Here is a 24,591-nt window from a genome sequence, read left to right as displayed (position 1 = left end):
CAGATTACACCACTGTTGCTTATTCTAAAAGATAAACTCACCTTTCTTCCAAAAGTCATAGGTGAGAAATTTGACTTTAAAATCAGATATAATCAATTTAAAATATTACTGAACTCAAATAGAATGACAGAAGTGTAATATTTGGAGAACCTAATCACAGTTCAATCTTGGGCTATTTATATTTAATTAAATGAAGGGTATGTATAGGTGCTGTTCCTTCTTTTTTAAAAAAAAAATTTTTTTAGTTGTAGTTGGAGACAATACATTTATTTTATTTTATGTGGTGCTGAGGAAAGAACCCAGGTCCCTGCATGTGCTAGACGAGCGCTCTACCACTGAGCCATAACCCCAGCCCCTATCTACTGTTCCTTTTAAGTCTGGAAATGTTTTGGCTATTCTGTTCTTTCTGTCACTTTCCAGCCAGTATGAAACAGGAAATATTAACCCAATTGGAAGGCTACTGGATCAGTACTCATTCATGTAAATAAGATTTTGTTTAATAGTCTAGATACCCTATCGTAAACTGTGGGGCTGAGAAAAAGAATGAAAAACAGTAGAGGTGAATTAATTTTAGGTACTATATAATTAATCATATTTTTCCAAATATCTGTGAGTTATGTGAAAGTGGTACATTAGTAGTTTAATTAGTCCACAATGTGATGAGGTAAGGGATGACTTTAAAACTCCCGAGTTCCTAAATTTGTTGTTTTTTAATGTTTTAACCATGTATGACTATTTACTTGTTACCATCCAGTATCTATTCTACCCTTGTTCCATAGCAACTGAATTTGTAGTTAGGGAGTGTATTCCTGAATCTAAAATTTTGGGCAAGATACTAGATTACTTCTTGAATTTCACTTTTCTCATTTGTAAGACGGGACAATAGTCTTGAGAATTAAATGAGATAATCTGTGGAAAGTTCTTACGCATGGTGATACGGTTTGATCGTGTCCCACATCCAATACCCTTTATGAGGTGTTAAGTGTGTTAGCTTTCCTTTACTCTGATAAAATACCTGAAGTAACCTACTAAAACAGATGAAAGGTTTATTTTGGCTCACAATTTTGGAATAGTCAGTCCATGGTCCCTTGTCCCTATTGCTTTGGGTATGTGGCAGCACAGTGCATCATGACAGGAGGGTTCTGTGGAGAGGCCTGTTCACCTCATGGCAACCAGAAGCAAAGAGAAGAAGAGCTAGAGTAATGGTACCCACTTAAGCATGGCCCCAGTGACCTAACTTCCTTCACTAGGCACCACTTCCTAAAGGATCTATCACTTCCTAATGGTACATGGACTGGGGATCAGGCCTTTACCATATGGGCATTTGAGGGACATTTCATAACCAACTAAAGGGTAAAAATCCTACTATGATGTCTCTAGGTGTGTGTATGGCACGGAGGTCTTTAAAATGTGATTAGATTGAGATAAGGTCATTAGGGTGAGCCCCAGTTGACTGAAGGTTGAATTCTGGTGGCAGAATCTCTGTCTCTGCCTCTGTCTCTTTCTCTGTGTCTGTTGCTGTGTGATACTTTGTGCCATCCTGGGACTCTGCCTGTAAGACATTACGAGATGCAGACCCTCAACTTTGAACATCCAGAAACAAGATAAAAAATATGCCTACTGATAATTTTGTCCATAATATTGCTATTGCCCACAGAAAACAGACTGATACACATGGCAGACACTAATTTCACTGTTATTTTCAACCAATGAAAAGATGGAACATCTGGATTTCAAGTCTTTTCTTAGCCTTTAACTTGCCATATGAACTATGAGCAACTGATTTCATCTCCCTGATCCATATCTTTGGCTTGAAGGAAGGGATTTTATTAGAGGGTCTTCAAGGTTATTTCAGGATTTAAGCCTATTATTCTGTAATTATTTAGTTAGTTGGGTTAATAACTTTAAGGCATTTTTAATTTAATGACTTGAAGTTTTCTTGCCTTCTAACTTCTAAAGAATGATCACAGATCCAGATTTCCTAGTACTCCAGAACTTTGGCAGTTCCAGAACTGCCAAATGGAAAGAATATAGATGATTCCACACTGTTACAGCTCCTAGCAAAACAATTCAAACTACACTAAGTAAATCTGGGCGTTCCTGTTCCTATTTTAAGGTCATTCTCAGCTTTTGGAGATGCATTCAAAAGAAGTGTAAATCATTTTTTAAGTTAAGTAATTTATCCTAATCAGTTATACATGACAGCGGAATGCTCTTTAATTCATTGTACACAAATGGAGCACAATTTTTTACATCTCTGGTTGTACAAAAATTGTGGTCACACCATTCGTGCAATCATACATGTACGTAGGGTAATGATGACCTTCTCATTCCACCATGTTTCCTATCCCCAAGCCCCCTCCCCTTTAGCCCCAATCCAAAATTCCTCTACTCATCCCATGCCACCCCGCCCTTATGGATTAGCATCCACTTATCAGAGAAAACTTTTGGCCTTTGGTTATTTGGGATTGGCTAACTTCACTTAGCATAATATTCTCTAACTCCATCCATTTACCTGCAAATGCCATAATTTTATTCTCTTTTATTGCTGAGTAATATTCCATTGTGTATATACACCACAGTTTTTCTTAATCTATTCATTAAAGGGCATCTAGGTTAGAAGAAGTATAAAAAGTATTGAAACATAATGTGGATCTTCACTGAAACTTTCTTGAGTATTGTCAGCAGGGGAATAAAGTACAAAACAGCACTTAAAAATCTGTGTTTACACTGGGCACGGTGGTGCTTGCCTATAATTCCAGCAATTCTGGAGGCTGAGGCAGAAGGATCACGAGTTCAAAGCCAGCCTCTGCAAAAGCGACGCGGCAAGCAACTCAGTGAGACCCTGTCTCTAAATAAAATACAAAATAGGGCTGGGAATGTAGATCAAGAGGGTTAGTGCCCCTGAGTTCAAAAAAAAATCCCAAATCTCTGTTTATCTTGCTCCTCTCTCTTTGAGCAGCTTCTTCTCTTCCTTCCCCAGCCTGAATCTAAAGTCTTCTCCTTTTTCCCCCATGCAAATATTTTCACTGTTGTCTTCTTTGATCTTTTCTTCTGTCACCCCTTTCCACATGAAGAAATTGTCTCTATGGTCAGAATCTGCCATTTGCTCTGTGCCTCTTTTTGGATTTAATAAGACCTGAGGTCTTGGAAAACATTCCAGAGCTGGAAGGTATTACACATCAGTCACATGAATAGAGTTCTGGTCTTCCTATGTACCACTCTCCCCCACGACCTGCTCCTCACCTTACCTCCTCCCCCACTAAAGAGAAAGGGAATAACTGCTGCTTAATGCTTTACATTATTATTTTAGGTCAAATCCCATTGCCTCAAAATAAAATAGGTCACTCCTTGGAGTTCAGTTTTATCTTACTCTTACAGAGGATGAATAGAAAGATAGAAAGATGGGAAAATTCTTTGAAAAAAGCACTCTATGAAAAATAATTATAATGTTTATCTTGAGGAAAATAAGTTTACTAGGAATTGGAGACTAACTCCTTATGTGGCAAAGATTAAACTCCTTCAATTTCAGCTATTTTAGTTACCAAATATGGTGATTCCCTCTATTTCTGTAAGTAAAAGCAGATATTGCTTTTCCTTAATTTTTTAGGTTTAAACTTCAATCTGTTGACTTATTCCTATGGCCATCTTTTCCTCCTATATATCTCCTACATATCACATTTGTATTCTTTTTTATGTTTCTAATATAGTTTTATTAAATCAAAATTTATGGTTTACATTGTTGTGATTACATAAATATATTCCAACTAGCTACCTAGCATACTATCATTTTTTTTTTCTTGCTAGCAAAATTGTTTCCCTACAGCTAGTAATTTTTGTTTGTTGAAGTTTCTCTGTGAACAGCACTGATGCTACCTTAAATTCTCCTCCTAAATCTCTCCAGTCATTATGTTAGAAGGGTGCAATATTCTCTTGCAACTTTTTGAAGGAACTCTTATCTGAGAGGATCCTGGGCACTGAAGTTACTCAGGGCTTTCCTTTGCTTGATCCTAGCGCTCTATTCCTGAGTTGTGTTCCCATTTCTGGTCCCAGGCTGTTTTTGACTCACTCCCTTGCTTTGGTGGAGAAGCACATCCTCCATCTGAAGACGGAATGAAAGCTGCACTTTTTCAGGTCCTTTTAAGCCTGGCACTTATTTGATGGTTTCACTGGGGATAGAATTCTAGATTGGAAAATAATCTATCAGGAAATGAAGAATGTCATGTTTCTGTACCATGAGGGCTTCCTGGGAACTTTTAATGGCACCTGGATTAAGAAACTATCCATAACTGCATGGTATAGAGCCTTATCTCTGTAGGCGTTTGAATTTCAAAGACAAAATGAACCACACAGCCCCAGAACCAGTCATTTACATCCCAAAGGATTGTTAATGACTATAGAACAATGGTTTTACTGTGTCTCTCATGTAGGAAAGAGGCAGTTGGTGACCTGTCCCTCTCCAGATTCATAGTTCAGGAAGACTTACAGTGTGCAAGATGGCATGTTGCTGTTATCACATAAAGGACATTGGGCATAGTTATTGCTATAAATAATAATATCTTTGATCACTCCTCTAAAAATCTCACGTCTTCTTTCAGGATGAAAATTTAAATAAATGTAGGTATTAAATATGTATAATCTATCTGAGCACAGTGGTGCACACCTGTAATCCCAGAGGTTCCAGAGGCTGAAACAGGAGAATCACGAGTTCAAAGCCAGCCTCAACAATGGCAAGGTGCTAAGCAACTCAGTGAGACCCTGTCTCTAAATAAAATACAAAATAGGACTGGGGATGTGACTCAAGTGGTCGAGTGCCTCTGAGTTCAATTCTTCGTACCAAAAAAATAAATAAATAAATAAAAATGTATGATCTGTTGGGCACAGTGGCACTTGCCTGTAATCCAATCAGACTCAGGAGTCTGAAACAGGAGGATAGCAAATTCAAGGCCAACCTCAGAAGCTTAGCAAGACCCTGTCTCAAAATAAAAAGGACTGGGGATGTAGCTCAACTGTTAAGCACCCCTTGGTTTAAGCCCCAGTGCCAAGTTTTTTAAATGTATAATCTATCTTCAAATTTTTGAAAATATCTTGAGAAGTCTGAAGACATTCTGATTTCTCAAACTTTATCTGTAACCTATAAATGGTTCTTTCTTTAAAGCTTGAAGAAAACCAGATGTGGTGGTCCCAGTTACTGTGGAGACAGAAGCAAGAAGATTTCCAGAATCCCCATGAATTTGGGGCCAGGCTGAGCAACATAGAGACCCCATCTCTTAAAAATAAAATTGCAATACATGGGATGGGAAAAGATAAACAAAAAAATAATTAAGTAAAAAAATTTGAGGAATATTCTTACTTCTCATCTTCCCCACATTCTGAAATATGTTTCTTGGTTTGGGTTTTTACACCAGAAACTGGTGATTCCTTTCAATCTGGAAAACATGTTCCTAAGTTTTATAACGTTTTCTTGAATTATTTCATTTATGACTTCCTCGTTTTTGTTTTCCCTTTCTCCGGTTTTCCTAGACTGGTCCTCTGAATATTTTATTACTTACTTTATTATCCTCTATGCATATTTGTTCATGCACACAATATAACCATATAATTTGGCCAATATCATTCCCCAGGATTTCCCCTTCCCTTCCCTCTTCTCCTCCTTCCCCCTGATCTCTTTATTCTACTGATCTCTCTTTGATTTTCATGCAATTCCCCCCCCCCAATATTTCTTTTCTTTTTTTTCTCTCTGTCTCTAGCTTCCACATATGAGAGAAAACATATGACCCTTGACTTTCTAAATCTGGCTTATTTTGCTTAATATAACGTTCTCAAGTTCTATCCATTTTCCTATAAATGATATAATTTCATTCTTTTTATGGCTGAATAAAACTCCATTGTGTATGTGTACCACATTTTCTTTACCCATTCATGTGTTGATGGACACCTAGTCTAGTTCTGTAGTTTGGCTATTGTGAATTGTGCTACTATAATATAAACATGGGTATGCATGTAACACCATAGTACATTGACTTCTTTAAGATCAATACTGAAGAGTGGTATAGCTGAGTCATATGGTGGATCCATTCCTAATCTTTTGAGGAAACTCCCTACTGATTTCCACAGTGGTTCTACTATTTACAATTCCACCAACAGTTTGAAAGTGTTCCTTTTTCTCCACATCCTCTCCAGCATTTATTGTTTATGTTTTGATGGCTGTCATTTTAACAAATGAGATGAAATCTCAGTGTAGTTTTGATTTGCCCATTTATTAATTGAGTTGTTGGGGGTATGTGTTAAGTTTTTTGAGTTCTTTATGTATTCTGGATCCTCTGTCAGAAGAGTAGCTTGCAGAGATTTTCTCTTATTTTGAAGGTTCTCTCTTCACATTATTAATTGCTTCATTTGCTGTACAAAGCTTTTTAATTTGATGTCATACCATTTATTAAATATTGGCATTATTTCCTGAGCTTTAGGGGTCCTATTGAAAAAGTTATTTCCTGTGCCTATATGTTAGAGTATTGGCCCTTCATTTTTTTTCTAGGAGTTACATAGTTTCTGGTCTAATTCTGAGGTCTTTGATCCATTTGACTTTTGTGAGAGATAAGGACCTAGTCTCCTTCTTCTACATATGGATAACCAGTTTTCTCAGCACCATTTGATAAAAAGACTCTTTCCTCCAATATATGTTTTTGGCACCTTTGTCCAAAATTTGAGTTTGTCTCTGTGTTCTTCTATACTGTACCAGTGGTCTGTCTATTTTTATACCAGTACCATACAGTTTTTGTTACTGTAGCTCTGTAGTATAATTTGATGTTGGGAATTGTGACATATTCAGCCTTACTTTTTTGGCTTAGAATTGCTATACTGGGTATTTTAGTCTTTCAAATGAATATTAGAACCGTTTTTTTCCCCCCTAGTTCTTTGGTATTTTGATGGGAATTGCATTGAATCTATATAATGCTTTTGGTCATGTGGCCATTTTAGCAATATTAATTCTGCCTATCTAGTAATAGGAGAAGTCTTTCCATCTAGTGTCTTCTTCAATTTCTTCAGTGTTCTCAATAGTTTTCATTATATAGTTCTTCATCTCCTTGATAAGAGGATATTTTATTTTATTTTACTATTTTTGAGGCTGTTGTGAATGGGATTGCTTTCCTGATTTCATTCTTAGCAGATTCATTGTTGGAAATTTGTTGATTTTTATATGTTAATTTTACAGGCTGCTACTTTGCTGAATTTGTTTATAAGCTTCAGCAGTCTTCTGGGGGAGTTTTCTGGGTCTTCTAAGCATAGCATTATATCATCTGCAAACAGTGATGGTTATAAAGGAGGGGAGAAAATAGAAAAAAAAACAAAGGGAGAAAGAGGGAACAAGAAGATTTGGCTGTTTGTGGAGAAAAAGAAATGAATGAAATTACACACAAACAAATAAAAACAAATCAAAACCCTAACCCTCAAAGGACAAGGAAAAACTATTGTAAAAAAATAAAATGAGGCTGGGGTTGTGGCTCAGTGGTAGAGTGCTTGCCTCACATGTGTGAAGCACTGGGTTTGATTCTCAGCACCACATGTAAATAAATGAATAAAATAAAGGTTCGTCAACACTAAAAAATATTTAAAAAAATAAATGACAAAAAAGGAAAAGCATACATATATGAGCACATCAAGAACACCACAAAAAAAAAAAAGGAAAAGAAAAAAGATTCTTAGTGAAAAATGAAAGAATTTCTTAGAGGAAACAATCAATGAGAATAGATGGTCACTGCCTATTCCTGACTGTTCTCCTTTCTATTTCTTCCTTGTGAGGGGGTCAGGGAGGTGCTTTGTGCATGTGAAGATGGGAGGAGGGCTGTGTTTTGTCTAACCTTTCTTCTTTTTGTGTTGCTAACTGAAATACCATCTGGAGTGGCCCGAAATTGAAGCTGATTGAAATAGCTCTCAGTTTCCCTTCTTACCAGTAGAAGGTAGAACAGAATGGGACATACTGCGGTTTGGAATTTTGTCTAGACAGACCAGATGGATGCACTCCCAGGGTGAGACTGCTCTGAAGAGAGTTCTGATGGCTGGGAGAGTTCTGATTAGTTAGATCTAATCAGGCCTTAGGGACTTATCTTTAAGTGGCATCTGCTCTGGAGAGATTAGATCAATACACCCTTAGGGCCAGGCAGATGCTGATCTCTGCTGGTAGCCTGGATCTCAGGAAACTTCCAAGAATTCTACTCACAGCCAACTTTCAACACACTCTGCATTGCACTGGCCCTTCCTGGGCTCAGTCCCTAGGTGTATTCACACCTGCCTGTTCAGTTTCCCAAGCCTCTTCAGCAGGTCCCATGAGCCACCAGTCTCAAAGAGAGAGCATGCTGCACTCTCTTCTATATTTATGACCTGAATTCCCCTGTGTACCATCTTCTCTGTGCGGGTTTCACTCATGTTCTTCCAGGTACACCCTAGCCACGTGGTAGTTGCTTGTTGGGACAGTACGCAATGTCTGCTGTGATCTGGCTCCACAGCAGCAGCCGCAGCCCTGGCCTCCTAAGATGACTCCTGCCTCAGCTCTCCATCTCCGGTCAAGAAACACAGAGCACTTTTCAGACACTAGATCTCTGTGCAGCTTCTGGGTCAGCTAAGTTCAGGCTGCTTCTCTGATCTACAGTTTTCTTCTGGGCCAAATTTGTCCTTCGCATTTCTCTCTGTGTTATCCCTGCCCTCCACGGTGAACCAGCAGCGTTTGACACTGCCACCACTGACTTGTACTCTTTCTTGCTCTTTATTCAATGCAGCTGAAATTCTGCACGTCCAATATTGAATTTCAGGAAATTCCTTCTTTTACTCACCTTGTTGACAAGCCGTTCTCCTGCTGCCTGAATCCCTAGCCACAGAGCAACGGCAAATGCAGCCTTCCTCAAATCTGCCATTTCCAATTTCTCATTTTCTCATTTTTTAAAAATAGATGTATGAAGTTGAATTCTTTTAGGGCCTCGCACATGTGAGGCGACTGCTCTACCACTGAGCTACAGCCCCAGCCCCATTATTTAATTTTTATCTAAATCATTTGGCATTGGTTATTGATTGACTATCCTTTTGATTTTTCATGAGCTCTGTTTATTTATTTTTAACAACTTCTATCTTCTCCTTTTTTATGACATCCTGTTCTGTTTTATGGTTGTAAAATCTTATTTTTCCAAATGTACTCATGGCCATTTGTTTTTTGAATGTTCTTCTGTTTTCATCAATCATCTATTTCTTCCAAATTATTTTTTTTCTATTTATTTGTTAGTTGTTTGCCTTGGTGTTTATCTTCATATTAGAGGGTTGTTTGGGGATGACTGGTAATATTTGTTTGTCATTGAATTTCTAAAGGTGGACTTGAGAGCTGATGGAAATTCCTGAGCCTGTGGAAGGGTCTTGTAATTGTGGGTTTAAATCTCTAGTGATCTGTCTAGGACACTTGGTTAACACCTAGGTGTGAGCATCTTTAGGTCCTTCTTAATATGATCAAATGCTGCAAAGACTATTTTCAAATCTCCTGTTTTGGGGAGAATTTCTTTCGGACAGGATCTTGGAATCTGAAGAAGAAAGCTGAGAAATATCATCTCTCCACACTGTGCACTTTGTTACTGTAGCTCTGGTTTTTACATCTCCCTTTAGCTGACCACAAATCCAGAGACCTACTTTACACCTTCTGGAAGATATTTTTGGAAAAACCCCTTTATTGTTATTGAATAGCAGTTTTGGGTAGTAAAGTAGGTAAAATATCTCTCTATATTCATGAGTCACTTATAGCCAGAAGTCCTAATAACTATTTCAATATGAAATTTCTTAAGAATCTATAAAATCTTAGTATTGGCAGAAATCTCTCAGGCCTGTCTATCAGTTGTAACCCATAGAGTCAACCAGTAAATCTGAAGTTTGAATGCCTTCCCTTTAAACTAGAATAACATGAGAACTTCCAAATTCTGAGCTGAGTTGTAAATCTACAGTCTGTCAACTTTGGAAACAAATCAACACATGACTGTAGTATTGAATTTGCTGACATGAGATTCAAAGGAGTTGCAAGCACTAATGATATTTCATTCCCAAATATAAATATCTTAGTAGGATCTTCTCAATTAAATATTTATCTTATTGGAAACAATAATTTACGTACATATGGCTCTGTGGTACATGTTAGGAATTCGTGTGAGAATACTTACCTCACGTAGCAATAATCTGGTGGGAGTAAAGAATTGCCATTTCATGCAAAGGGGGTAAGGGTGGTGTGTGTCAGGGGGTGAGGAATGTACCATGAGGCAAGAGCACCAAATTCAAATTTAGGGAAAGCTCTTGGAGAGAAATTCTGCTATATATTATGTCATATATGATCGCCATGTTAATTTCCACTAGACATCTCCAATACAACATTCAAAACCACGTTTCTGTCTTGATCCTCAAATCTCTTCCCCACACATCTTTCCTGTCTCAGTTAATGGAAGCCCCACCATCCAGTTGTTGAGGATGTTAAGCTTATTCTTTCTTTGGCATCACATACCCATTTCACATATGAGCTGTGGTTCAGCCTTCAAAATGTCTCCAGAGTCTGACCTCCTTGGCTCTAAGCTACCATTGTCTCTTGTCAAGATGTAACAATGGCTAGCTGTGGGCAGAGGCACACACCTATAATCCCAGCAACTCAGGAGGCTGAGGCAAGAGGATCACAAATTCGAGGCCAGCCTCAGTGACTTAATAAGACCTTATCTCAAAGTACAAAAATAAAAAGGTCTGGGAATGTAGCTCAGTGGTAAAGTGCCGAGTTTTTTTAAAAAAAGAAAAAAAAAACCAAAACATTGCAGTGGCTTTCTAACAGGGATCCCTCTTTCTGTTCCTGCCCCACAGCTTTGCAGTTTATTCTGCACATATAGCCAGAGGGAATTTTTTCTAAATGTAAAATCCAATGTCCCTTCTATCACACTCTCTGGACTCTTTTAAGTCACTACTCCAATGTCACCTTATCAAGGAGGCCATCTTTGATCATCTTACTCAGTACCACCCAGGCTACCTCCACGTGGGGATTCATCAGCCATTACACTCATCACCATATGACATAGAAAATTTTATTATTGAAAATGTTTAATTTTTTTGTGTATAAAGCCACCCTGTGACTAAATCTTTGTGTACATCTCTGTGCACAAAATTCATACACTAATATTATTTCTTTAAAATAGAGAACTTAAATTCATTGTAAGGCAATAATTATTTTCTAGATGTTTGGAATTTTTTGACCAATATTTTATGTTTTATGTTTGTCTCACTAACACATAGTATAATAACTTAACCATTCAGTTTTTTCAAGACATCCAACTGAATATTTTTTTGGAGGGAGTGCCAGGGATTGAACCCAGAGGTACCTGACCACTGATTCACAACCCCAGCTAGGTTTTATATTTTATTTTAAGACAGAGTCTCACCAACTTGCTTAAGGCCTTAATAAGTTGCTGAGGCTGGCTTTGAACTTGTGATCCTTTTGCCTCAGCCTCCCAAGTTTCTGGGATCCTAGGTGTGAGCCATCGAGCCCAGCTCAGAATTTTTTGTTTTAAGTGTTCTGTCTCTTTCTTCTCGCAATTGCTTATCAATATTTGAAATATTTGGGCTGGGGTTGTGGTTCAGTGGTAGAGTGCTTGCCTAGAACGTGCGAGATGCTGGGTTTGATCCTCAGCACCACATAAAAATAAATAAATTAATTAAGGTATTGTGTCCAACTACAACTAAAAGAATTTTTTTAATGTTCAAAATATTTAATTAAATTTCATGTTTAAATTCAGAAGTACAACTGGCATACTATGTGTGCAGTAGGGATAGAGAAACACAAGAAGCTCTTGGCAGACAAACCTTCAATGGATAGAGGCAGAAATATGTGAATATTCTAGAAAGAAGCCCACCAGCCAAGAGTCTGCAGTGGGCTGTAGGCATTGCACAGGGAATATAGAGTGTTGTTTCTCATCATTACAATATTCATGTTGTGTGGGAGTAATTTATTTTCAGCCAAACACATCATAATTCCGTTTTAATTCATGGTGTTCATTTGAATTTTGTTGGTTTTGAAATCTGGTTTGTATTTAATTTGCAGCTACATTAGTTAGAGAAGAGTTATGAGCATAAGTTGGTTTAATTTGTCTATGTTTAAGTGGGATTCTAATAAAAAGAATTGAAATTAGCATCAGGGAGAGGGGGAGTGGTTTTTAAAATTTTACCTAGGGGTTTATATATTATTCAAACACATATACATAAGCATACATGAACTAGGAAAGAACTGGTGAGAACTAATGTAGAAGTAACATACACCCATTCTCAACATACTCCTGTATTTACATTTTCTGTTCCACTCCTATCTTTCACCTTCTGGCTCCCTTGCTCAAATGAACACTCGGTCTTATCAGGGCTTTAAGCTCTAAGTACTGGGGAGAAATAGTGTTAAGTATTTTTGCAAGAAACTTTAGAAATAAACCAATCCCAAAGTCTTGCTCAGTAAAGGGAGAAGCCTAAACAGTTCATACATCTCATGTAGTCACTGACAGCTCCAGAACCAAGCCTTTTCCACTCCAGTGCTCTTTTCCACCAACATTGCATTTTTCTGGTATCTATTTATAGAAATAACTCTGTTGAGAATCATTAAATTATGTTAAAAATGAATCTAATATCAATCCACCCTAAAAAATTCCTGCAAAAGCTAAATTGATATATGTCCTTGAAAGAAGGATGAGATAGAAAGTAAAAGACAGGCAATGTGTCCGCTAACAAAATCCTTTCATTGCCAATTAATAGAAATGAATGTTAGCACTTGCCTTGGATCCTAAAGTCTTTTCATTACAGGATGATTTTTAGATCAAATGTTCATGTTCGCATTAGGAGCAAAACCAATAAAGAGATACTGAAATTTAGTTTTATGTAGGATAATTTTGGAAGCACTATTGTTATTTGTAGTTTAAATGCATTTTTTTGAGTAACTTGGGCTCTGAAGCAGGAGGACCGCAACTTGCTAGGCCCTAAGCAACCTAGCAAGACACTCTCAAATTTTAAAACTTGAAAAAAAGTGGGGGCTGGGGTGGTGGATCAGTGGTAGAGCACTTGCCTAGCATGTGTGAGGCCCTGGGTTCAATTCTCAGCACCATATATAAATAAATAAGATGAATGTCTATTGACAACTAAAAATATATATTAAAAGAAAAAAATATTTTAAAAATGGGAAGACACTAGGGATGTAACTCAGTGGTAAAGTGCTCTGGGGTTTAATCCTCAGTACAAAAAAAAGTTTTTGACTAACTTTTAGTTAGCTTCCCTCTCCCCAGTATAATGCATTCTCTACGATGTTTCCAGATTTATATGCTTTTAAAAGGTTTATTACAATTACCTTCCAAAACATAAACCTAATTCCATTCTTCTCTTCCGCACACACTGTTCATTTGGAAATGAACTGCCTCTGTCTCAGTGTCCCCTTTAGATAATTTGTGTCATAATCAGGCTGATGGAGGCCACCATCAGAGATTCTGTTCTGTTGGTCTGCGTTGGGATCTAAAACTCTGTATTTGTAGAAAATACAAGTTATTATTTCACGTACTTCAATTATTAAACTACTGATCTCTGAAATAATTTCCAGCATGGAAGCAAGGATGTCGGTGGTCAGATGATATCGGACTTATAACGAGAAGTACAGCCAGAGACTAAATCTTGAGAGTCAGTCTGAGGGAGGCCACGCTTAGGAAAGTTACTTTCCTAAAAATGGCCTTTGCTATTATTTGGAAGGGAAGTGAGTATAAAAATGGTGTCATCTATGTTAGTCCATTGCCTGATGCTATAATAAAATGCCTGAGACCGAGATACTTGATAAAGAGTTTTATTTAGCTCACAGTTTTAGAGAACAAAAGTCCAGGATCAGGCAGCCCCATTTGTTTGGCTTCATGGCAGCTGGCATTACAACAGTGAGAATGTGTGCAGAGGATATCACATGGTGAGAAATGTGAAATATCTGATATTAGGAAATCAGAATGATTCAGGGTCCAGGCTCACTCTTTTTATAACAATCTACTCTTGGGGGAAATAACTTATTCCACGAATGAGCATTAATCCCTTCTAAGAGGAGTGCCCCCAGTTACCTCATTACTTCCCAGTAGCCACTTTTAAGTTCACAGAAAAAAAATGAGTAGAACATAAATAGATTTCTCATATACCCCTTCCCCACACACCTGATATACCCTCCCTATTATCAACATCCCAATAATCTATTACAATTAGTTAAGCCACATTGACACATCATGATCACTCAAAGTACATAGCTTATGATAGAGTTTACTCCTGGTGGTATAAGTTTTATGGGTTTAGATAATTTATAATGACAGGTGTCTATCACTATAGTTACAATACAGAGAAGTTACTTTCCTAAAACTCCTCCTGCACCCCACCTATTAACCCCTTCCTCCTCCCTAACCCTGGCAATCACCGATCATTTTATTATTTCCATAGTTTTTGTTTTTTCTATAACATTATGTGGTTGGAATCATATAGTATATCCTTTTTCTACTGACTTATTTCACTTAGTAATATGCATTTAAGTTTCCTTCATGTCTTTTCATGACTTGATATGATAGCACATTTCTTTTTAGTGTTGAAAATTACATGTCTGGCTGTACCACAATGTATTTATCCATTTAACTACTAGGGGACATCTTGGTTGCTTCTAAGTTTTGGCACTTCTGAATAAAGCTGCTATAAACATCCATGTGCAGGTTTTGTGAGGACATATTTTTATCTCCTTTGGGTAAATAGAAAGGAGGACTACGACGGCTTGCCATATGGTAAGAGTATGTTCAGTGTGAAGAGACTAGTGTCAGTAGGTGGCTGTACCATTTTCATCTCCACCAGCCATGAGTTCCTGTTGCTACACATCCTCATCAGCATTTGGTGTTGTCAGTGTTCTGGATTGGGGCCATTCAAATAGGTGTGGAGTGTATCTCTTTGTTCTACTTTGCAATTCCCTGATGACAGATGATGCTTATTTGTCATCTATATATCTCCTTTGGTGAAGTGGTTGTTAAGATTTTTGGACCATTTTAAAATCAAGTTGTTTGTTTCCTTACTGTTGAGTTTTCAGAGTTCTTTGTGTATTTTGGATAATAGTTCTTTATCATTTGTTTTGTTTTTTATAGTGATTTTCTCCTACTCTTCTAATCTCCCAGCCTGTGGCTTCTATCTTTATTCTCTTGACACTGTCTTTTGCAATGCAAAACATTTTAATTTCAGTGAGGTCCTATTTAGCAATTCTTTCTTTCTGCTGTAGGTATTGTTTATGTCTTCCCTTATTAAGCTTTTTCATTTCATTCTTTTTCTCTTTTCTGCTTTTTATTCTTTATTCTGTCTTTATACATGTTCTCTATTTATCACTTCCACCTGTTTTACTGTTGAAGAAACTAGAACTTCTACTCATATCTTAAGTGATTAATATTAAGCATTTAACATGATCTAAAAGTTACAAATACAAATTGGGGGATCTTTTTTATTCTCAATATAGTAAGGACTTTAGTCCCCTTCTCCCATCAAGTTATTTTTCTTTAAAGTTTTGAATTTATCTTTTTAAAAACACACAAAGGCTCTCTTTTTAAATAATCCATAGTTAATTCAGTTTAGCAAAATAATTTACTAATGTTTCATATTGTCACTGTTTATCGATCCCATTACTTTCTTCACTGTTCATTTTCTTTTTTGTTAATACACATCATTAATAGTTTTTGTGGTGAGTGTTGGTGAATGGTAATCCTTTTAATCTTTAAACTAGTGCCATTAGTTCTTTCTTTGGAATAACAGTTTAGCAAGGAATTATTCCTATTACTATTCTTTTAAGTTACTTCCTTCAAAACTTTGCAGACAAAGTACCTATGGTACCTCTTGGCACCTATGGTGGCTGATGAGAAGTTTGTTATTTCTTTACATGTAATTTGTTCTGAGCCTCTGTTAGGTTTTAAGAATTGCTTTTCATTCTTAATATTCTATTGTGGATGCTTTATTTTTCTTGCCTCTGGAGTGTGCTTGAACTTCCGTCAGATATGGAGGTCCTGGCTATTCAACCTATTTTTTACATTTCATAAGTACTTTTTCCAGTATTATCATTCTTATTTTTCTTAACTCTATCTCTGTGAGTGACATTCTTGGTGAATTACTGAGAATTCTTCCAACTAATTTCATCTTCATTCACGTCCAGACTACCATTTATATCATCATCTGCATTAGTTCAATTTTTCACGTGTATTCTTTTTCTATTGCTGTGTAAAAAATTACTACAAATGAATAGTCTATTTCAATGCACATTTATTATTACAATTTTGGAGTATTAGGAGCATAGCTTACCTGATTAGGTCAGGCCCTCTAAGGATAATTTCCCTTAGGTTTAATCCATAGTCAATTGGTTTGGGGCCTTAATTACATCTATATTGTCCTTTCACTGCTTCCATATAATGCGATCTAATCACAAGCATGATGTCTTATTATAGTCACAGTTCCTGCCCACACTCAAAGGGTAGGGATTATATTGGTCATATATACCAGGGGTGGGAACCTTAGTGATTATCAAAAATTGTGACTACCATGTTTTGCTTCAATTTTCCCCCCAATAAGCTGTATATATATATATATATATATATATATATATATATATATATATATATATATCACATACACATATATATGTATATATAACTTTTGAAATAAATGTGAGATATGTACCTATCATATGGTGTCATGATATATGTATCATGATATATATCATGACACTATAATTAAAGTATATGACATATGTATAAATATACAAATATATATAATTACATTAAGATTTTAAAAAGATTAACCTTTTTATCATTCCTCCAGGTTTTATTGCAAACAAAACTCCTATGATATTTGTATGCCATGCCGGGACTCATGCTTTCATTTTTCTTGCATAAATTCTTATGAGTGGGTTGGCTGTAGTGTATGGTAAGTGTGTGTTTAACTTTTTAAAAACTGTCAAATTGTTTTCTAAAGTTGTATCATTTACATTCCAACCAACATTGCATGAGCATACTAATTGCTCTGTATCTATGCCAGTACTAAGCATGGTCAATCGTTTTAAGTTTTGCCATTGTGATATTGTATGTAGTGCTTTTAATTTGCAGTTCCTTAAGACTAATGATTTTGAGCATCTCCTTATGTTCTTTTTTGTTGTCTGTATATCATCCTTCCTTGGCAAAAAGTCAGTTAAAATCGGTTGCCTTGTTGTTTATGAGAATTGTGTTTGTTGTTTATTCAAATTTATTTAGTTTTAAGAGTTCCTCATAATATGCTGTCACAACTTTTTGGCTTCTCCGTTTCTCTTCCCTTATTCTGGGATTCCCATTACACAGATGTTAGTCTGCTTCATGCTGTTTCCCAGTTTAACTTACTTTTTCCAGCATTTCCCCCTGGTTTCATTTTGTGTCCTCAAGTTCACTCACTGGTTTTTTAGTTTCTAGTCTGTAGGTGATTCTACTTACTGGAATTTTCCCAGCTCAGATATCATAATTTTTCTCTCTAGAATTTGGATTTGGGTTTTTGGTATATTTTTTCTTTGTTTCCTTATCATGTTTAAGTTTTTCTCCAGTTTTGTGAACACATGGAGTAGAATTATAGTAGGTTTTTAAACATTTTGTCTACTGGTACTGTCATCTCTTTTTATTTTAATATTTATTTTTTAGTTGTAGTTGGACTCAATACCTTTCTTTTATTTGATTATTTTTATGTGGTGCTGAGGATTGAACCCAAGACCTTACATATGAAAGGCGAGAGCTCTACCACTGAGCCCCAGCCCCAGCCCCTTGGTGTCATTTCTAAGTCTGTTTCTTAAAAGAAATGGTGTTTTTCTTCTTCTTCTTCTTCTTGTGATGAGCCATATTTTCCTGCTTCTTTGGATTAGTTTTTTGGGTATGGAAGGTTTGGTTTAATACATTTTGGATTTACCTTGTTCAATAAGAGATTCCTATATTTCTTAATCCATGTTGACCTTTGCTCTGAGATGTAGTTAATTTCTTTAAAAACAGTTTGATCTTGTTGGTCTGGGATGCAGTTAATTTCTTAAAAAATGTTTGTTCTTTTTAGGCTTGACTTAGAGCTTTGGTAGGCAGACCAGGCAGGACAGCCATTATTGTAGGGATATTGTTGCCCCTCTAAGAGGGAGTAGCCTTCTGTGGATCCTCCTCTGTGCCCACAGGTCAGGAGCTCTTTACACCTTTACTATCCCTAGCCTTCAGTGAGATCTAAGGATTGTTCTGCTTGCTTCTGTTTGCCTCCACCATTTCTTCACTCACAAGACTCAGCTAAAGTATTCAGGGGATCGCTCTGGGCTTACTCTCTGCATAGCTCTATCCTTTCCCTTCTCTGCCCCATGAATAACAGCTACCTTGGCCTCTGCTGATTCTTAACTCAGGGGACAGCCAGGCTTTGCTTGGGCTTTCCCTCCCTGCTCTGCCACTGGAAACTCTCACCTGCTGTAAGCTAGGGCAATCATAGGGATCACTTTGTATTTTATCTCTGAGATTGCTGTTCTGTATTTTGTTGAATGTTCCTCATTTTGGCTTGTCTGATGTTTTCCTTATAGTTACTCTGAGACTGTGCATTTGGGGGAGGTGCTAGTTAGCCTTTTGTCACTGTGCCCAAAATACCCAATGAGAACAACTTAAAGGAGGAAAATTTTAATTTGGCCCATGGCTTCAGAGGTTCAGTTCATGGTAGGCCATCTTCGTGGCTCTGAGCCCAAGGCAAGGCAGGACATCATGGCACAAGGGCATGGCAGAGGAACACTGCTCATTTCATGGTGAAGAAGCAGGGAGCTGGGAAGGGGCCATAGAGAAGATGACCCCTTCTAGGGCATGCCCCCAGTGACCCACCTCCTCCTGCCATGCCCCACCAGCCTACAGTTACTAGTCCATTCACACTAGGATGGAGCTGAGTACAGCGCTCATAATCCAATCATTTCACCTCCTAACATTCCTGTATTAACACCGGAGATTTGGGGGGACAGCTCATATCCAAACCACAATGGGGGAGGAAGACCACAGAGGTGAAATGCCATTCTCATCACATAGTATCAAGGACACAGGTTACCATCACAGCTCATCACTGATAATGATAACCTGGTGAGGGGATGCTGGCCAGGTTTCCCCACTGTGGTTACATTCCTCTCAATGTTTGTACATAGTACACTTTGGAACTGAGTCACCAAGCACAATCAACACACAAAGGACAGGGAAAGAAGCTCTAATCCTTTGAAGGTGGAGAGTCCACATATTATTTGAAAATTTTTTATATAGATTTGTTTATTCTCAGTTTTTATTCACTTATTACTCAATGATTTATTGATATGAATATGGACTCATGGGTATTTATTATGTTCTGTGGATTATGACCCAACACTCAAATTTCTCTAGCTTTGTCCATTGCAAACTTTTTCAGGACAGCTTCCATGTGTCTTTGACATGCTGCATCTTTTGATAACTTACTTACTGTGTTAGTACTTCCTTACTTTTTGGAAGTATAACATGTTCCAGGCTTATGTTGTCTATTCTCTGCTCCATCCCTAGAATCAATCATTTCTCCAAGGAACTATGGTTCCCTTATTCAGTAGCAATGTTAGACAGCAAGATCTGGGTCCTGGAAGTCCATCAGCTCTTTAAAAGCAAATTTATTGAATTATGGGATCCTACATAAAAATTCATAATGACTTCCTGTGGTTATACAAATTTTAATGTATAATGATGATCACCATTAGAATATCTAAAATGGCATTATGAAAAGAAATATTTTAAAGTAATGAGATTAAGCAATTGAGGATATATGCACTTAATTATAAATTAATTCAATAATAGGGTTGCTTCCCAAATATCTGATAATCAATTTTAATTAGTTGCATAGTTGATTTTGAAATAAAAACTAGACTTTTAAAGTAAATGATACTTAAACATTAACTGATTTTAATTGAAAATAATAAAGTATTTGAGTTTTATAGTTACATTAAATGAGAGTCATTATAGAACAGGGTATTTTTAAGTTAAGAATGATTGATTTGAAACCCCAAATTAACTTCTGTTCTCATTAAATAATGTGCTTCAAACCTGTTTTGCTTTTATCATTTTTTTTTTTTTTTTTTTGGTACCAGGGATTGAACTCAGGGGCACTCAACCACTTGAGCCACCTTCCCAGCCCTATTTTCTATTTTATTTAGAGACAGGGTCTCACTGAGTTGCTTAGTGCCTCGCCATTGCTGAGGCTGGCTTCCAGCCTCACGATCCTATTGTCTCAGCCTCCCAAGCCGCTGGGATTACAGGCATGCACCACCACACCAGGCTTCTTTTACCATTTTTTCATATCTTGTTCTACATCCTTTGGTGCTATCTATGGTCACAAGCCTCCTTTATACTTTTGATACATTAATAATTAGTTCTAGCCCCACACTAGGCCAGTGCCCTGACTGTCCAAATTCCACAAGGAAGATACAAATAGAGAATTTATCAGGAAATCCAAAGCAGAAAGGGAACATTGGCTAATATTGCCCAGCATCTGGTACAATTTATCTCTAAAAAAGAGATGTGTTTGAATATGTTTATCCTCACTCAGATTTCTTTAGCATGGCCTCACTTACTTTCAGACATTGTTTTTGTCCCCACTAAGTGCCTTGATATCCTGGTCAGTCACTTCTCCCCATTCTCTCTTTTGATGCTTCAGAACCATTAGTATTGGTCTTCGTTTTCAGCCCTTTACTAGAGTTCAGTCTGACTGTACTTAATATATCTTCTTTTATTGCACTGGGTTCTTTGGTTATTTGTCAAGTTTTCCTAACAAGTGAAGTTACTTGAAGCTTATTTATAAAATTCACCTTTTTATCAACCCCAGTTCTTAGTATTCTTAGACTTCTATTAGCTGTACTATTACTTCTAATAATTACTGGATACTTATTGAACATAACTGATATACAAATAGATGACAGTAGGGCAAAAGTAAATATTAAATTCAATATTTGAGTTAGAAATCATGGTTCTTATTATTGTAATAGTTCCATGTTTTTTTGTTTATTTATTTTTTTTTTACTTTAAGGTGTCTAAGGCATCTTTTACTTTCTGAAATTAAATATTGATTTAAAATATTTTCATTTTTTGACTTGTGTATTATTTTTTCAGGACTGCATAACAAAGCCCCAAACTCGGCAATTTAAAACAACAGAAATAAGATTCTCTCACCATTCTGGAGGCTGAAACCAAGGTGCCGGTAAGGCAATGTTTCCAGAATCTGTGCATGCCTGTCTTAGTTTCTGGTGGTGGCTGGCAACATTTGGCTTCCTTGGCTTGAAACTACATCACCCAGTCCCTGCCTCTGAGGTCACGTGGCTTTATTTCCTGTGTGTCTCTGAGTCTCTCTGCATCCTCTCCTCCTCTCACAAGGACACAAGTCAGATTGGATTTAGAACTAATTTGATATGACTTCATCTTAACTAACTACTTCTGCAAAGATCCCATATTTCATGCAAGGTCACATTCTCAGTTGCTGAATGGACAAGAGTTTTGCTGTGACACTATTCATCAAGTAAGGACCTCTATTACCACTTCTCTTTTTTCCCTTCTGCTTATCTATCTCCTTTTCTTTTTACAACTTTAATCAGTGGCAAGATAAGCAAAGAACTGGTTGCATTCTTATTTGCTCTTGATGACCTTTTACAAATCATGCCTTGTTACATTTTTTTCAGCACTCAGAAGATGTAAAATCATCAATAACTCATGGCAATACATTATTTATTTTAAACATGCTTATTAGTCAAGCTTCATGTCTTTTTTTTGGGCTTTTAGCTTGTCTTCTTTAATTATCCTGCTTTTTGTGCTTGCTTGAATTTTAAAGATCAGTCAATGCATTTTTCATGACTTTAAATACATTTTTTGTTTCATTTTCAAGAAGATTTTTTAAGATGGAAAATGCCTCTATCAACCTATTCTTTTCTCATCTTTAAAACAACTGGAAATCCTACTTGTTTTAATTTTTGATGCAGACACTTATGGTCACCTAACAAAGAGCTGCCTTTGAACAACAGAGTCCAGTGAGAGAAATGTGAGATGTACACAATATATCATCAAAATGACAATGCTATTCCTGTATCAAGGTGAAGAATGAGTCTGTTACTAATATTCAATATTCCCTTATTTGTCTCTAATATTCCAGGCTAAAAATAGACATCCGAGTCTCTCCAGGTAAACCAAATGAACTATTTGTGTAAACTTTTAAAGAAGTAGACAAGACCAATGTGAGCAATGGACTGGCAGGGAGTTAGTTAGGACAGATGTGGTTGAAGCTATTGGCACAGTGCCACACTCAAGAGTGACAACACAGAGGACCAGCTGTGCAAGGACCCAGAAAGCGTGTCCCCCAACCATACCCACCAGGAAAAGGAAGTCTAGAAGAACTACTCCCTTCATCCCTTCCTCCTCCCTCACATCCTTGGACTGACAAACACCTTCTCATCTGAAGGCATCCTCATTAATTTTCCCCATCTGTATTGTATCAACTTGATAATGCTCGTCAGTTATCTATTGCTGCATAAAAAATCATCTCAAAGCTTCCTGGCTTAAAATAAAAGATAAATGCATGATTTCACTATTCCTGTGGGCCAGGAATTCAGGAGCAGTTTAGCTGGCTGTTTTTGGCCCAGGGTCCTTCGTGAGATTCAGTTAGAATATTGGCTTGGAACTACAGTCATCTGAAAGCTTGACTAGACCTGGTGTCAATACTTCTAGGATGACTGATGCTGCTAGTACAATACAACTGAAACACGATGTCATGTTTCCAGCAGGTACAATACACAAAACCTTAGGAGGACAGACCACAGAAAAGATGCAGTAAAATAATCAGGAAGTCATGAATTTTAAGTATTTTCTTTTGTTTTAATATAATTTCATTTTAATTTTAATATAATTTTATTTAATTATGAGTGTGTAATTTAATTTCAAACAATGTCTGTCTTACAATCAGCTTGCCAAATTCCTAAAAATTCACCAATAAACTCAAATGGGCTGGTATGAGTTGCCTCCTACCCATCACTGCTCCTGCCACATTCCTTGACCTTAGGCTTAGCCATGTGACTTGCTGTGGGCAATGGGGATTAATAAACATGACACTAGAGAAGTGCTTGCAGGTTATTCTTTATTTTTTTGCTCCTCTCTTTTAAATATGGAAACATTTCTGGGCTGGTCTGTTGAAGGATGAGACAGTGAAGCAGAACTGAGTGGTCCACTTGTCTCAGTCAAGGTCACCTGGACTAGTAGTCCAGCAGAAGACCCTAGAAATGCAGAAGCCCAGCCAAGATCAGAGAGAGTCCAGCCAAGACTAGACGAACCAATCACATGACCCACAGATTCATGAGTTAAATAAACTCTTAGGTCCTGCCCCCTCCCCAACAGGTAATTATGTGAAGGAGGTAATCTCAGAGATTATCTTCTTGTGGTCACTATTGATAACCACTTCAGTTTGGGGATAGGAACACTTACATTCTTCAGTCTTTCAAGGCTTAGATACAGGGATTTTAGTCAAATCAGACTGCAAGTTAGAGAGTAAGCTTCCTTAGCATAGCCATGATTCCTTTCAACTCTACTTGTAGACTTAACCTAGCCTCAGTTTGTCTTTTTAAGAGTGGTCAAAAGGGAGACAGTGAACACTAATATTTTATATTTTTCTTACAATTTTTGCCAATCCTATGTTCCTATCATGAGTCTTCCAAGATATGGCACATGTGAAATTGTGATTCATTGTTTTGCCACCACACGATCATGACTAGCCTTCTAGTTTCTAATTACAAAGCCTGTACCCCCTACTGTTTGTCCCCATTAAGCCAATGCTGCATTTTTAGATTAATACTTAAATATGTAACTTCTGATCTTTTCTCTCTCACACACACAGTGTATGTGCACAGCTTAGAAGTAGGGAGTTCAGAGCTAATATTCTAGTTCCATATTTTCAGAATCCACCTCTCAAGGCCATCAGCCCTAGGGGTGGCTCCATACATGTTCTTGGGCCACTGGACTTGGGCTGAATTGAATCACCAGCTTTCCTGTTCTCTGGCTTGCAAACAGCAGGCCATAAGGGCCTTTGTAATAATGCTAGCCAGCTCCAATAATAAATCTCTTTTCTGTTTCTTGGGATAACCCTAATACTCTGTCCTAGGGACAAGATTCTCGTTATTTCGATGCCTGTGTCCTCTAATTGTAAACATTTCTCCCAACTCTTTCGTGGGGTGTATAGTCCAGGTAGAATCCTTATTCAGTTGTTGGATTCCCTTTCCCTACCCTTACCTTAGTTGACTTTTGGTTTGGATTGCATTTTATATGAACTAAGTTAAGGTTTACAAAAAAACTTTCAAGTATGTCTTTCAATGAGGAAAGGACTGACCCAAGGACCCAATGTATGATTTAGCTGATGCTATAAGGCAGAATTCTTTTTGATAGTTATTATTATTTTGATAGTTTTTCATGCTCTTCTAAAACAGGAAACATATATAGGAAGAATCTGAGTCCAGTATTAATAAAGAGGACT

The 24,591-nt window shown here is 37.1% G+C and overlaps 1 protein-coding gene across 4 annotated transcripts in view; it reads left to right on the top strand.

Moving 5' to 3' along the window:
• The window catches only part of Zbtb14 (zinc finger and BTB domain containing 14), a 34,890-nt gene extending 11,809 nt beyond the window's left edge, over window positions 1-23,081 (top strand). For 2 of the 4 annotated variants that reach the window (XR_011704727.1, XR_011704728.1), the window contains 3 exons: window positions 16,882-16,986; window positions 21,198-21,285; window positions 21,964-23,081. The gene's annotated coding sequence lies outside the window, so the exon portion shown is untranslated. The remainder of the gene's footprint in view (window positions 1-16,881; window positions 16,987-21,197; window positions 21,286-21,963) is intronic. The other 2 variants (XR_011704729.1, XR_011704730.1) reach the window with 1 other exon arrangement.
• The last annotated feature ends 1,510 nt before the right edge of the window (window positions 23,082-24,591 follow it).

The sequence above is a fragment of the Marmota flaviventris genome, chromosome 16, assembly GCF_047511675.1.
Source record: "Marmota flaviventris isolate mMarFla1 chromosome 16, mMarFla1.hap1, whole genome shotgun sequence".
Lineage (NCBI taxonomy): Eukaryota > Metazoa > Chordata > Mammalia > Rodentia > Sciuridae > Marmota > Marmota flaviventris.
Note: the sequence above shows the minus strand (reverse complement) of the source record. Positions and strands in the feature narration are given on the sequence as shown.